The following is a 14879-nucleotide window of genomic DNA, read 5'->3' on the forward strand; positions in this document are numbered from 1 at the left end:
GATGTATTGAACGAGTTCTGGAACATTGCAGTTATCAACACTATTGTCCATAACAATCAAGCTATATCCTTGGTGTTGAACTGCACAATTCAGGGTGTAGCTGTGGAATTCAATATTGATGACATCAAAAAAGCCTTGAGTATTTCTAAAGACAACATGGTAGAGGCACCAACAACACTGGAACTGGTTGAGTTTATGGACTTCATAAACTACAGTGAGAAGATGGACATGGCCAGGTTGAAGAAGAAGAACCCAAAGAGAGAATGGTCCTTTGTGTTTGACTCTATCATAAGGGCATTCATATGCAGAAAGACTGGCTATGACAACATCTCCAGTGTGGTGCTGAAGATGGTGTATTCCATGGTCTATAACAGACACTTCAATGTTGGAAGCTTGATCCTGGAAGAACTGAGCACAAGGATACCAATACCTTTGGTAAGTAGAGGTAAGGAAATTTTCTTCCCTAGATTCATAATGTCCACTTTAAATCATAAAGTAGTTGGCATTCATATGCTTGATGGTATAGATAGAAATCAAGTAGGCATTTGTAAACATGTGCCCAAAATCCTATTTAGTTCACTAATTACAAAGAATCGAGTTAAGTTTAGGCTAAATATAACTGACTTTATGTTGGAAAAATTTAGAACCTATACTTATTTTATGCATGATATGAGAAGCAATACAACTTCTAGTCCAACTATGGCACCTGGTCTTGCAGTAACACAAATGCAGGAACACCAATAGGTACCTACCACAGCTGCAACCCCTTCTTCACAAACTTTAGATGGTAGTAAACCAACTACTTCATCCTCTTAAAAGGATGAAGTTAGTAAAAAGAATAGGAAGCAGCAAAAACTAGCAGTTGTTATTGAGAGTAGTGTTGAACAACAAGGTATTGAGTCGCCGATGGTCAGAAAGCCAAAGAAGTCTAAGAAATTTGAGTTGACCACTCAGTTAGCCACCTCTGTATTTTCTCAAAAAAATGCAATTGTAACAAAGGGCTTAAACAGACTCTAGTGGCACATTCTCAACAAGGTGTCACTATTGAAATAAGCAATCTCCCTAATGTACCTTGTAAAGAGTCTGCACCCCCTCCTGGGCACTGTCAAGAGGGTGAAAGAAGTTGAAAGGTTGGCACACATATCGAGAGTACATCATTTGAAACTCCCTCATCCATTCAGAGGGAGTTTCCAAAACTCATGCCTGAGTTTACTCACCTTATTTCTCAAATTTCTTCATCTTTTAATAGGGGCTTGAATCTTCTTCTCAAGTGTAATATCCGGGATATATCGTGTAATTATTTTTGATATTAAATAATTATTATGTGTGTTCAGTATCTATTCTATGAGTTAATTGTTAAGTGTTATCTGTACTTGGATATTCAAAAATAATATTAATTGAGTATTTTAATTTTTATATGTCCAAAATAAAATATAAATAATTGTCATATCTTCCTAATTATTTTTCTGTTGATTTATGGATTTATAAGAATCATATGAAATTTCTAAAATCTTTTTCCGGGTAATTAAAATCTATTTTATAAAAACGGGAACCAACCGACGTCACCCGTTGTTACGGTTTTGGAACCCGAAACTCTTCCGAGAACTCCTTCCTAACCTAATTGTAATATTCCGAGCATATTCCATGTTTCGACTTTTTCGATCCGGCGTACCGTTTGTTCTGCGTGGGTCCCGGCGCAATATTTTCGATACAGTATTCGTTTCAGTAAATCAATAAAAACCCGTATTTTCGATAAACGGGAGCTTTTTATTAAACTATCCCAATTATCACTTCGTAGTACGCGTAACCAGGCGCTGAGACCAAGACCGCAGTACAAATTGTACTGATTTGGATAATTATCCCGAAAACCGATACCGTTTGGATCAGTTTTTACAAATAAACATACCGTTTTATATCCGGAATGATCCAGCGGGATACTAATTTTCCGTAAATATAAATAGCCTTTTACCGTATTTTATTTCGTATCAAAATCATTTGCAGACAGATAAATATATAATTTTACAGAGAAAAATCATATATTCATAAACTGTTCCAAGAATCAAATCAACTTTTGAAGGCGTTATTGATCTTTGTTTGAAAAGATCGAGTACTGGATTTGAAGGTCTTGAAAAGCTCTATCAGAATCTGTAATCCATATACCTGCAGAATCAAAGGTTTATTTTCCGAAAATTTATTTATTTTCAAATTTATTTTATTAAAAATATGAATTTTTGTTCGGATGATTGTTTGTATGATTTGATGATTGCATGTTGTAGAGCTTGTTTTCCTGATGATTTTCATATGTCATGCGTCTGATTTGGAGTTAATAACATGCTTAAAAGTGGGTTTAATTTTCGAATTTCAAAATTAGGGTTTATAACCCGTATGAATGTTTTCAATTGAAATTTGGGGGTTTTTGATTCAGGGGTTATTAACTGTTGATTTATAGTGGGTTGTGTTCCTTATAAAATTTGCAATCGATTGATATATAGCTCGTTAACAGAGGATGCTTGAATCGAAGGGAGTTGTGTTTTAAAGATTTACGATGTTCGCCGGAAACCGGCGATATTCTTGGCCAATTTCCGGCCAGAACAGGGATGATTAGAATGTTTTGATTGCATGAACAAGTTCCTGGTGTTGTGTAGTGTTGATCTGGAGGTGTTGGTGGGGTGAGGACGCCGGGATCGTCTTCTTCGGCCACCCCCGATTTTCCGGCGACTGGAACTGCAAAATTGCAGTTTAGTCCCTGTAGTTTTGAAGATGGTGAAGTTTAGTCCCTGTAGTTTGCAAAGTTTTCAAAAATAGGATTCCAGTTTATAAAATGTTTAAAAATCATATTTTCTATTTATTTTTATTATAAAAATTCATTTTTAATTTCTGAAAATTCTAAAAAAATTAGTATTTTAATTCCGAAAATTATTTTTAATTCAAAAATAAATCTGAATTAATTAGTTAATTAATTTCAGTTAATTTTTAATTGATTAATTGGTCAATTAATTCGAAAATTAATTGATTAATTGATTTAATTAATTATTAATTGATTTTAATTAATTATTTAATTAGATTTAATTATTTAAAAATGATTTAAAAATTCGGAAAAATAGTTTCAAGCTTTAAAATATTATTCTAAATTATTATCAAGGCTCGTTAATTATTCTAAAATTATTTCGTAGCCAGAATTGGCCAACCGAACCCTGTTTATTAACCCGAAATTGATCCAACGACCCGTTTTAATTCCGAAAAATGTTTTAAAAATCATTTTAAATACCCGAAAGCCTATTTATAACCCGAGACTTCTTCATAAATGATTTGTCATTGATTATGTGATGTATTATGTGTTATATGTGACTTGTTGATTGACTATCGGTCTATACATTCGGTGTTTACTTGATTATTGCATAACTTTCAATCCGTTAATCGGATTTGGGTAAAACGAAGGGTAGATAGAAGTATATGTTGAATATAATCCTATGAGTTGATGATTGATAGATGCTTATAATATGTGAGCAGAAGAGGCAAGACGTAGGAAAGGGAAACAGGTAGTGGAGGAGTAAGACGATTGTGATTGGAAGCGAGTGCTGTGTAGTAAGCTAACACCAGGCAAGTGTTCTGAACTTTCTCGAGATATTGTAGTACTTGATAATCTTGTTGATATTGCAAGTGCTTTGAAGCATTGAAACCCAACCCTGATTCCAGTTATTGTTCTTGAGCCATAAACCTTATTCTTTCTAGACCATTGATTGTTGTGTACCCAAACACGAATCTCAAGCATACGATACTACTCCACAATTACATGTAAACAAAATCCCAAACACTGAACTGAATTACTTGTATACTCAACCATTGTATCTTATGCTTTGGAAGCCCCAAATCTTTGGAAACCCTGAAATGTTGATTCCTTTGTTATCCAATTCTTTCATTACCCAACATCCAAGCCTTGAAAGTACTTTGTTGATCCACACAAGGGTTGAAACCCTTTCATTGTTAAACACTCACTGTTGTTAATGATTCTGATTATTGTTTAATATTGTTTAATTTTGTTATTATGTTAGAATTGGATTGTTTTTATAAAATTGTGGACCAGATTCATGGTCAGACCATATAATGGTCAAGTTAGGCCAATGTATGCCTTGGATCCAGTAGTTAGAGCAATGCTGTGTGCTTTGCTCGGGGTTAGTGTGTGACTGATCAACAGCCTAACCTTGGTTTTTAAATTAAAAGTATAATATCCAATTCTAAATCATAATCCATTGTTCACTTGATAACATAACCATATTCACTTGATGATCATTATTCTCAGTTTTGTCATTGTGACTTGCTGAGCTAGTTAGCTCATTTGTGCGATGTTGTTTATACTCTTTCCAGTTAAAAAGGAACCAGTTGGTAGCAAGGATCCCCAGTCCAGTGAGAGAGCTAGGGATTAAGGCTGTTAAAGCTGAGCTAGTAGGCTTCTTTTGGAATAATGTAAATTTGTAAAAGTTTGTAATATGTTTAATATTCAGTTTGAGTTTGGAATAGTTGGGATTTGAACGGTTTATAATATATTAGTGTGTTTGGCTTGTGTGCATACTTTAACCTATTGCGATCCGTGGTAGTTGATAAGTAGGGTCACTGCATATATATTATTATTATCTTTATTATTGTTATAAGCAGGTTGTAATCAGTGCGTGTGTGGACCCCAAACTTCTGACCCGGGTTTGGAGGGCGCCACATCAAGCCTTGCCAAAATCAAGTGACACAGTTCAAAAAACTGTGCTCACCACTCAGGCACCAAATTTAGATGGTTAGAGGCTACATGCTGAGGTAGACCTTGATGACACCATCATAAACATAGGGATTTCATCAATTTTTACCGAAGACCCTGTACAGGTTATAAATGCACCTTCATGTGCACAATAGTCTTCACATACTAAAAGGTTTTATGGTAGTAATCTTGAGGGGGAGCTACTCAAATCCTCTCCTATTCAACTAGAGGTTTCTCATGCAGAAATACATCCCCTCACAACCCTAGATGAAATTGCTTTGTCAATTGAAGTGAGGAGTTCAATTTCCAATGATCCAGTTATTGGGGAGGCAAGTTTTCAAGCACATTCAAGTGCCAGTTCCTTTCAAGAGGAAAAAGGGTTTGAGGCCATGGTACATGACAGTAACCTGGTCAAATCCCCTCCAATTCCAATGGAAGTTCACTCTACTAGTGAACAACATACTCTCACAACCACAGTCCCCACTGTGAGTTCAACTATGACAGCTGTCACATGTACAGTTCCAACCTCTATCCCATCAACCTCAAATACACATAACCAATCCTCAACCTCTACACACTCACAACCATCTTATCCCAATGGCTGCAAGATTCTCAAACACAAACCCAAACAGTTGATGAAATGCTGGTAGATAAGATTGACGGTTTAGCAAACATTTCTCAGCAACTGCCCACCTCCAACATGTCAAATCAAGATTACCAGGAAATCCTTCTCACTTATAAGGAAGAAGTGGAGAAAAAATAGGAGAAGGTTGTGGATGAGGCTGAGAAATATGGAAATATAGATGCTTGACTCTCCAAGTCATATTCAATAAATATGGAGGAAGCATTGGAAAAATTCAGGGAGGAGTACCTAACCATACTAGGAAGCAATGCTAAGGTACTTACTCCCCAAGAGATATATGATGCCATCATAGAGATCTACAAGGCTCAACTAAAGGCTTTCAACTTCATTGGAAAGGCCATTGAAAAGATTCTAGATGGACATCAAGGTCAAGTCAAGGAGATAGTGAATAACATAATAGCTGAATTGATGCCAACCATAACTGACATGAAGTCTAAGTAAATCAAGTTCTCAGATAAGCTCAAATCTCTCTCTTGCACCAGTAGAAGAAAGCATCACAAAGTTGAGATATTCCTTCATAGCTCTGCACAATGTGATCCAACAATATATCACCAAGAATAATGACACTAAGGTCAAGTTGGATCAATTGTACAATGTCAAATATGAGCCTTCTGCATTGATTATGGAGGAGATTAGGAATGTAGTTTAAAACTCTCTTGGCACCATATTTGCCTCTAGCTCACAGTCTATGCCTTCTACCTCAACAACACTTCAAGTTCAAGCTCTTCAACAACAAGTCACATAACTCCAAGCCTAAAATACTTCTTTATCAACTCAAGTCTCATAGTTAACCTCCCTTGTGCATAGTCAGCGACATGACATCAAGTCTCTAAAAGACTCCCAAAAATATTTGCAGATGCAAACCTCAGTGTCACTAGGAGCTATTATAGGAGCTTTAAATGTGCCCCTTCATGAAACACCCAAGGGAAAGATGAAGCCTAAGCTAAAATCCATCCAAGTTTCAAGTCAAAATAAAGATGATGTTAGTTTGGACAGACTCAAGATGGAAGCCGAAGGACCCTTCCTTGACAAGGAATTTACTGAATTTCTAGAAGCCCTGAGAATCTCTCTAAGTTTCAACCATTTTTATACAAGAAGGCTGTGGATAAAAACATCAATTTCCTGATGGTGATGTTGGTGACTAAGAAAGGATTCCAAGAGAGGATGGTAATTTTTAATGTGAATGACTCAGACGTGGACGGGTATATGTAGGTGTCTTTGTCTTTCTTAAAATTAAGAAGAGCATCTGAGCTGGATATCTTCATCAACAGAGTAAGGATGGTGATTCCAGAGGACACTCTCATGCTTAATGAGATCAAAATGGGTCAAATAGGTGCATTTCCTGAAGCCTATCTACATCCAAGTAAGGGAGTGGCCTACATATGTCCTAACACCAAGAGATGCAAACAGTTTCAAATTCCCAAACAGTGTGTCATGGGAAACTTAAGGTTGATAATGACATTAGAGACATGTCTGAAAACTAAGAAGATCAAAACATTTGAAGATGAAGATATGATCAAGATACTGTCTAAGTACTTGAAGAATGCTGAAGCTATGCTACCTAAACTCAGATCAATACAAAAGATGATTTGGATGATGATGAGCAGAAGAAAGATGTGCATAAATCTTCTGGCTCAAATCCAAGTCATTCTAGAAAAATAAGTGATAGCAAGGTGGATGACAAAAAGAAGAGTAAGGAGGAGGAGAAAGGAAGGATGAAGGAAAGAAAAATAAGAGAGATGGAGAAGATGGGAAGAAGACTCAGAATGCTCCAGAAATTCAAATATCAAAAACTCTACCAACCCAAACATAAAAAACTAGCCAAATAAAATCTCAAGTAATCCAAACCCATAAGCCTAAGTATCTGTACAAGCCAACTGCAAATCCTCTTCTCAAAATCCCTATCATAACTATCCAAACCTCATTAAGAAAATATCTAAACCACCTTCATTCAAACCTCCAACTAGAACTCACTTCAAGACTGCAGGAAGAAAGCCAAGAAAAATTTAAGCTGAAGCTGGTGCACTTTGGAATTGCTTCAATCAAGATGACTTTCTACCCAATTTTTAAAGCATATCAGATGATAATTATAACAAACAGTTAGTTGAGGAGATAATCAAAGTCTGTGTTGTTACTTTAAGAGAAGTTAGGATCTACTACAAAGATGACACCTTCATTTTGCTGAATAGAGAAGTTATTGAAACATTTTCAACTGCAGAATTAGAGAGAGTAATAAGTTTGATGAATGCAAGGGATTCCTTTACAAAAATGAGGAAGGCTGGGAGATTGAGAGAGAGAAATATAAGGCATGTTAGGGAAAAGGCTGAAAGGGAGGAAAGTGAAAGAAAATATGATAAGGAAATTGAAATGTTTGATCAGAGGTAAAATGAATTGAAGGCAAGGGGGTTGAGCAGGGTGGCTGCATATGGTGTATTTCTGCATGTTAAGTCTCACAAATTATCAAGGTACATGATCAACATGCTTGATAGTTACTCACTGGAAGGATGGCTTAAACTGGTGGAAGCTCTAAGAGGAACTGAGATTATTGAAGAACTTGAAATTTTAGTCAAACTCAATGATCTAATTAGAGGGGAACCAATTAGAGGGGAACCTGGTTATGAAAAGTTCATATAAGTCATGTAATTCAATCTTAAATGTAACTGCAAAAATATATAAAATTTGTACCTTATAAATTTGTCAATTTCTTTTTATTTGATTTTAGCTAGGGGTTAGTCTTGTTATTAGGCATGAATTTGTGACACGTAATCTTCTCATAAATTGGGGGAGATTGTTGGGAAAGACATGCCTGTACATAACAAGACAAGTCACATTGACAATTCTAAGGATAAGTTGTATGATAATATAAATTTGTATTATGTAATTATATTCCTTAAGTCTGTAAAAAAGTTAAGTAGATTAGACTGTAGGATTTTTCTATGAACAGTCTTCAAGCTAAGGAATAAACTCTGGAAGACGATCAAATCCTGATCAAATCTCAGAGAGAAGTGTAGCAGCTTGGATTTGAATAATGTTGTTCTGGGAAAAATGTCCTAAGTCAGATTCTGACAAGTCACAGATCAAGGGATATCGAGAAGTCTGTCGTGAAGTCCAAAGTGACTTATAGATAAGTCCCAAGAGATATCAATAAGTCAATATGCATGTAGAGATCTCAGACATCAACAAGTCAAAAAGAACATATAAAGAACTAGAGATATCGACAAGCCATTTCTTCATGTAAAGATCTAGAGATTTTGACAAGCCAAATCTTCATGTAGATAACTAGAGATATCAACAAGTCAAAAGCCTATATAGAGAACTGGAGATATCGACAAGTCATTCTACATGTAGAGGACTGGAGACCTCAACAAGTCAAAGACATATATGGAGAACTCAAGATATCAATGAGTCATTATACTTATCGATATGTGACATCTCTACATAAAAAAATAGATCTCGATAAACTATCTCATAATTTATAATGCAGACAAATTGAATATTCAAACTTATTAGTCAACAAATAATTTTATCACTGAATTGGAAAGACTACAAATGCCGTTTGAAGAAGTCAAGATCAAGGGCCAAGATTCATTGGATAAAGGAGGGTCACAAACCTATCTGCATAGATTTTCTAACACTAGAAGTGGAAATAGACAAGATATCTCTATAACTCATTTCAAATTAAAAGGGTTCTTGATCAAGGACAATATAACAAGGGTTGGTATTGACAAATTTCAAATGAGAGCATGATATTAGTGTTTGGGTTTCCAAAGGAAATGAATCTAATGTATGAGGGTTTTGGGTTTTACTGGATATATATTAAGGAACTATTTGTAGGGTATTCACAGGGATACGAGGTAATATGTGATGAAAAAGGGGTCAATTCAAGTATGGAAGCGATTAACTAAGTTCAAGATCCAATCATTGAGTGATGTCAGGGACTAATCAATATTATTAAACGATAGTCAAGCATTCACAGGGTATTCAATCACAAGAAATGGAATTACAAAGATAAGTTGAGAGTTCACTTTCCTGAACTATGCTTACTGAGTACTTGAATGGAATCGTCTATGGGCTCCTTTCCTGGCCTCCTACTTGAACCTATAATAATGGTACTCTTATCAATAACACTTACTAACTACCCCTTCGCGTATAATTATATATGAATATATATATATACATATATATATATATATATATATATATATGCAGGCTTATTTAGATACAAGTAGCATATGCATAAAAGAAATCACATAACACATAATCATGGTAATATAACATTTAGTTAATAGTACATACTAATACTCTATACACTATTTCAGATTCATATGCACATGACCAATTAAAACATAAAAATTATGATTAATACTATTACTCTTCTTTTACAGACCTCAACTTATCCTAAAAATAGTAAGGCGCACTTAGGCCTCACTCATAATGACTCACAAAACTAATGCATACTCTAAACTCTTCCCGGATGCACGCCTTGTCACCACTTGTGTGCCTCGGCACAAATATACATTTCTACCTTGGGCCTTCACTTAATTACAACTCCCAAACTTGACTTAATGCAACTCCCAAACTTGACTTGACATAAAGGCCTCACTCATAAAGCACTTGAACACAATGCACTCCTCATAGGCTTCCTAATGCAACTCTTATGGTGACTCTCAGGTGTTTTGGTGGAAATGGGGTATCTCCACCTTGGGCCTTCACTCCAAACCAAATATATGAGGTTACTAAGACTCTAAACTAACTCTCAAAGTTGGAATGACTCAAAAACCTCACTCAGGCCTCCCTAGGCCTTAAGTAGAAATTGACACAAACCTGCCTTCCCTAATTACCAATCTTCCTTGTTTTTACCAACTTAAAACTCACTTAAATTGTTCAATTATTAATTTTAAAGACTTGTTAAGCTTCCTAAGACTTCATTATACTATTATAAACCAATTCCCAGTGAATGTCTATCCTAAAACATGGTTATAATGGGTCAAATATGGACTTGTACCAAATCTGCCCTGCTCTGAGTTCCTCTCGGTTTTTTGCTTGTGCACCTAACCAAATGCATGATTTTATCCAATCTAAAGCTTCTGGACTCAAGTACATACAAAGTACTAACTCCATTGAACTTGGGTCTAACAAGGCCTCACCAATGCTTACCTAAAATGACCTAAACTTCTAGTGCTTAATTCTGTCCAAATAGGACTAATACATCCCTTCTACCTTAACTCCCTTCTTAACCACCAAAACCAATGAACAAACTAACAACCAAGCCTAATATCATACTAACACCTACTGACCTATAGTGCACAAGGTTTATTTTCATTTTATTTACCACTATTACCAATTATCAAGGGGTCAAGAGAGGCAACTAGCTAGACAACCTCATATCTCTAAGTTCTAAGCATAATTCGAATTATACACTTAGGTTAAGAAATTGATACCTACTGATTTTTAATCTCTTTTAATCATGACATATTCAAACTATAAATTTAACACATAATTTGTGGCATACACCTCATAAAAATCAAGTATCAAAGCTCATAGCAAGCAAGTATGGTTTCCTAGTCTAAAATTACTTGTAAATTAACATACAAGGGTTAATTTCATCATGAAAGGGCTATAACTAACATGCAAGTCTTAAAACTTAATATAATTGAAAAAACATAGCATTCAAGAGTTTAAACATTATAATTCATCATTTTTAGAAGCAAAAACATTTTATAAGCAACATGCAAAGTCATTTTCATAGTAATTTCTAAAGAACAGTTCATATACATTCGGCTCTTTTAATAAATCATTGCCAAATGCTATGAACAAGATTATGACTTAGAAAGTTGAAGTAAAAATACTTCTCCAAGACCATATCAAGTCCATATCTTTAAGCCCTTATGATTTTAGTCCTTAAATCCATGAGAATTCAAGGCCTAAATCTTGGCTACAAGAACACATCAACACATAATAAAACATACCTTTTATAAGCCAAATTTTCCAAGTATAAATGTGGGAATATGAGTGAATTAGCTCCTTGATCAAAGTGTTTGAGAAAATAAAAAAAATGAAAGAAGAGGGGGGGGGTGGCTTCGGCCGAATGGAGAGAAAAGAGAGGGGAGAGAGTAAAGTGTGTGTGCAAAATGAGAGAGTATGCTTGTGTTTTTGGTTTTTGATTTGTTAAAGTGGTAGTGGAATTGAGAAATGACCTCTATGCCCTTCCTACAAACTTAAGCCATTTTGCATGCAAGGGTATATGAGTACTTTTCTTGGTTAAAGTGAGTTAGTGGGGTTGGAAATGACGGTCCTATCCTTGGTCTCTATTATAAGGGATTTTGCATGCAAGGGTACATTAGTAATCTAGTAATCATTTTTCTAGAATTAAAATATGCTTTGTTAGGTCACACAACACTGTAGAAGGGGGTTGAATACAGTGTAGAATACAATCAAATCGATTTCGAACACAAGTAACAGTAAACATATATATTCGATATAATAAACTCTGTTACAATGGAACTGTTCTCTCTCAGTGATGAACAAATATCACGAGAGCTGCTAGGTTACAATGTATGATCTTTTTGATAATAATAACACATATAGTGTAAACCTATGTCTGTGTTTATATAGTACACAGTTACAAGATAACTTCTAATTGATATGGAATATCATTTTGTCTCCTAAAATATATCAATCAGATATCTTATACAAGTCTTTAAGTCCTCTAACTCTTTCCATGCATATCTTCTCTTTGTATTAGTCTCGATCTTCTTTCCTGTAAATCAGCTTCCTTGCTTAACTGTTAGTCCTCTCGTACTTAAGTTCTGATATCCATCTTCTGATATTTATCTTCTGATAATCTAAGTCCTGATATCCTTAAGTTCTGACTTCCAGTAAGTACTGATTCCAGTAAGTACTGATATTTCTTGTTTGTTAAGATCTGAAAACTAAACATGAAACATATTAGACATGACATCTCAAATATATCTAACAATCTCCCCCAACTTGTAAATTGTGCAAAAATATACAAGTTAATAGATTTGATGATGTCAAAAACATTTAAGTTCAAATGCAATAAGAGTTTAATAAGACTATTACCTACAACTTACAGTCCTTGTAGCTTTACCAACTTCACTGGATCAATCTGAATCCATAATGATTTTTAACAAACTCTCTTACCAGCTTTTCTTCAGCTTTCCTCAGAAATTTAACTAACTGTGCTTTGACCATCATCAGTTCTTCATCTTTACTATCACCAATTTGATAAATGGATGTTCTGAGAGCTTGAATTTATGTTCTTTCAAGTCCATCACCAACTCTGATAACTTTAGGATGTGAAGATTTTTCATTATAACATAAGCATTTTCCTTTCAGAATAACTTCCACCATAGCAGAATTCTTCAGCATAGGAATTTCTCTTTCATCATCTTCAGTAATCATTGGTATATACTGAGAAGTCTTTGTACCAGAGATTCTAAATAGATCTCTTATAGCCTTCAAAATGTATTCTGACCATCTTCTTGTAACATCAGATTTTACTTTCAGAAGATAATGAATATGTTGAAGTTCTCTGACAGACTTATTTAGCACATCAGTATCAGCTAGTCTGTAAGTTAATCCATCATAGAGAAATAAAATCAATTTCTCCTTTAGATTTTCCTTATCATGAGCATCTATCACGATTTGAGCAGAAAACACTTTGTCAAGGCGCTTTTGTTTGATTTGTTCATATGGTTTGTCTGTCAACATGAAAGGATCTCTTAGAGTAACTTCTACTCCTGTTTGTATTTTCTCTTCATCAGCTACTAATCCAACTTTATCTCTAGGTTGCTTGGATCTCAACCCAAATGTTGCGAGTTGATTCATCATAAGATTGGATTTTGGTTCAACTGGAGTAGCTTTTTCCATAACAGCTTCTTCTTATCAGCAATTGTTATCTTTTCCAAATTAACTTGATCAGAATTTGTTGTTTCTTCTGTAGCTTATTGTTCTTTATTCTGAACAACTTGAGCAGTGTCAGAGGTTATTTTAGATTCTTCAATTATCTTTCTTCTCTTCAAACTTAAATAGTTTCATCTTCTATCAAATCTTCATCATGCATTGTAGTTTGATAGACTGGAATGGAAGAACTTATCTTTTTCTCAATCTTTAAAGGTTCACTAACATTTTCTTTTCCTTTTGATCTAGGATCAATCTCACTTTGTGATCTAGTCTTGGACTTTGAAGTCTCAGAATATGACTTTTCCCTGATCACAATGCCTTTTTCCTTAGGCATTGGAGGTTTCTTTGCATCAGAAGCTTTAGACTTAAGATTTTTCTTCTCAGCTGCAAATCTAGCTTCTTCCCCCTTGAGAGTTTCCAAATCCATTCCTGGATTTTGTTTCAGAAATAATCTTCTAGCTATCTCCTCATCAAGTGTCCGGATGTTAGGATTTTTGTAATAAACAGTAGTCTGCTTCCTCTTTAGCTTCAGAGTTTGTAAAAACTTCTGAGAGTCTTTAGATCCTGACTGAATCAGAATATCAGAACTTGACTCCAGACTTTATTTATCAGAACTTGACTTTAGACTTTTAGCATTCACAGCATCAGAACTTGACTTGTTCTGTGTAGAAGATTTTCCTTGACCTCTACTCTTATCAGAGTTTCCCTGGCCATCACTTTTATTATCCCTTTTCTTCAGTATTTCAGTAGGTGAGCATTTGGACTTAACTACCTTCTCCCCCTTTTTGGCATCATCAGGAAGTAAGAGAGAAAGAAGAAGTTCAACTGAAGATTGGATTTCTTCCAATTGAGCTTTCTGAGAAACTTGGTTAGCCAGGACCTCATCAATTTGGGCCTGTTGCTTCTCTTGAATCTTCTCAATGGCTTCAATTTTCTCAAGAGTAGGTCTGATATATCTATTCTTATCAAGCTTAAGATGTAGATCTAGCTTATCAGCATGTTCCTTTAGTGTATCAACCTTTTCATGAGTAGAAGAATGTAGACCTTGAAGATGTTTGGTAGATAGAGCAGTGATCTTGAGTTGTGTCTTGAAATCAGCATTTGTGAGCAACTCATCAGTTTTAGCAATATGCTCTGTCATAATGTTAGAACTTGGAATGAAATCAGTGTCATTCCACTTTTTGGTCCACTCCACACCCCTGTGAGTATCCTCCCAAGGAATAGGTGCTTCCTTTTCAACAAATTTCTTCACCAATTCTTCCTTTCCCAAAATGGGAACCGAAGTCTAAACAGAAACATTGTCTTCAGAACTTGAGGAAGACTCATTATGTTCTGACAGCACAACAATGTGTGAAGCAACTGGAGATTCAGGAACAACTTCATTTAAATTCTGAATATCAGAATTTATCTCCAGAGTCGGTGTGGTTGATGTAGATGGTATCTCAGCATTTAAAATTGGAAAATGAGTTGGAGATTGTTGAGCATCTTTAGATGGAGCTTCCAGATAAAGAACATTTGGTATATTCAAATTATGAATATCTATTTCAGAATTTTCAGTTTGTTGTT

Source organism: Apium graveolens, chromosome 10 (genome assembly GCF_009905375.1).
Source record: "Apium graveolens cultivar Ventura chromosome 10, ASM990537v1, whole genome shotgun sequence".
NCBI classification, from domain to species: domain Eukaryota; kingdom Viridiplantae; phylum Streptophyta; class Magnoliopsida; order Apiales; family Apiaceae; genus Apium; species Apium graveolens.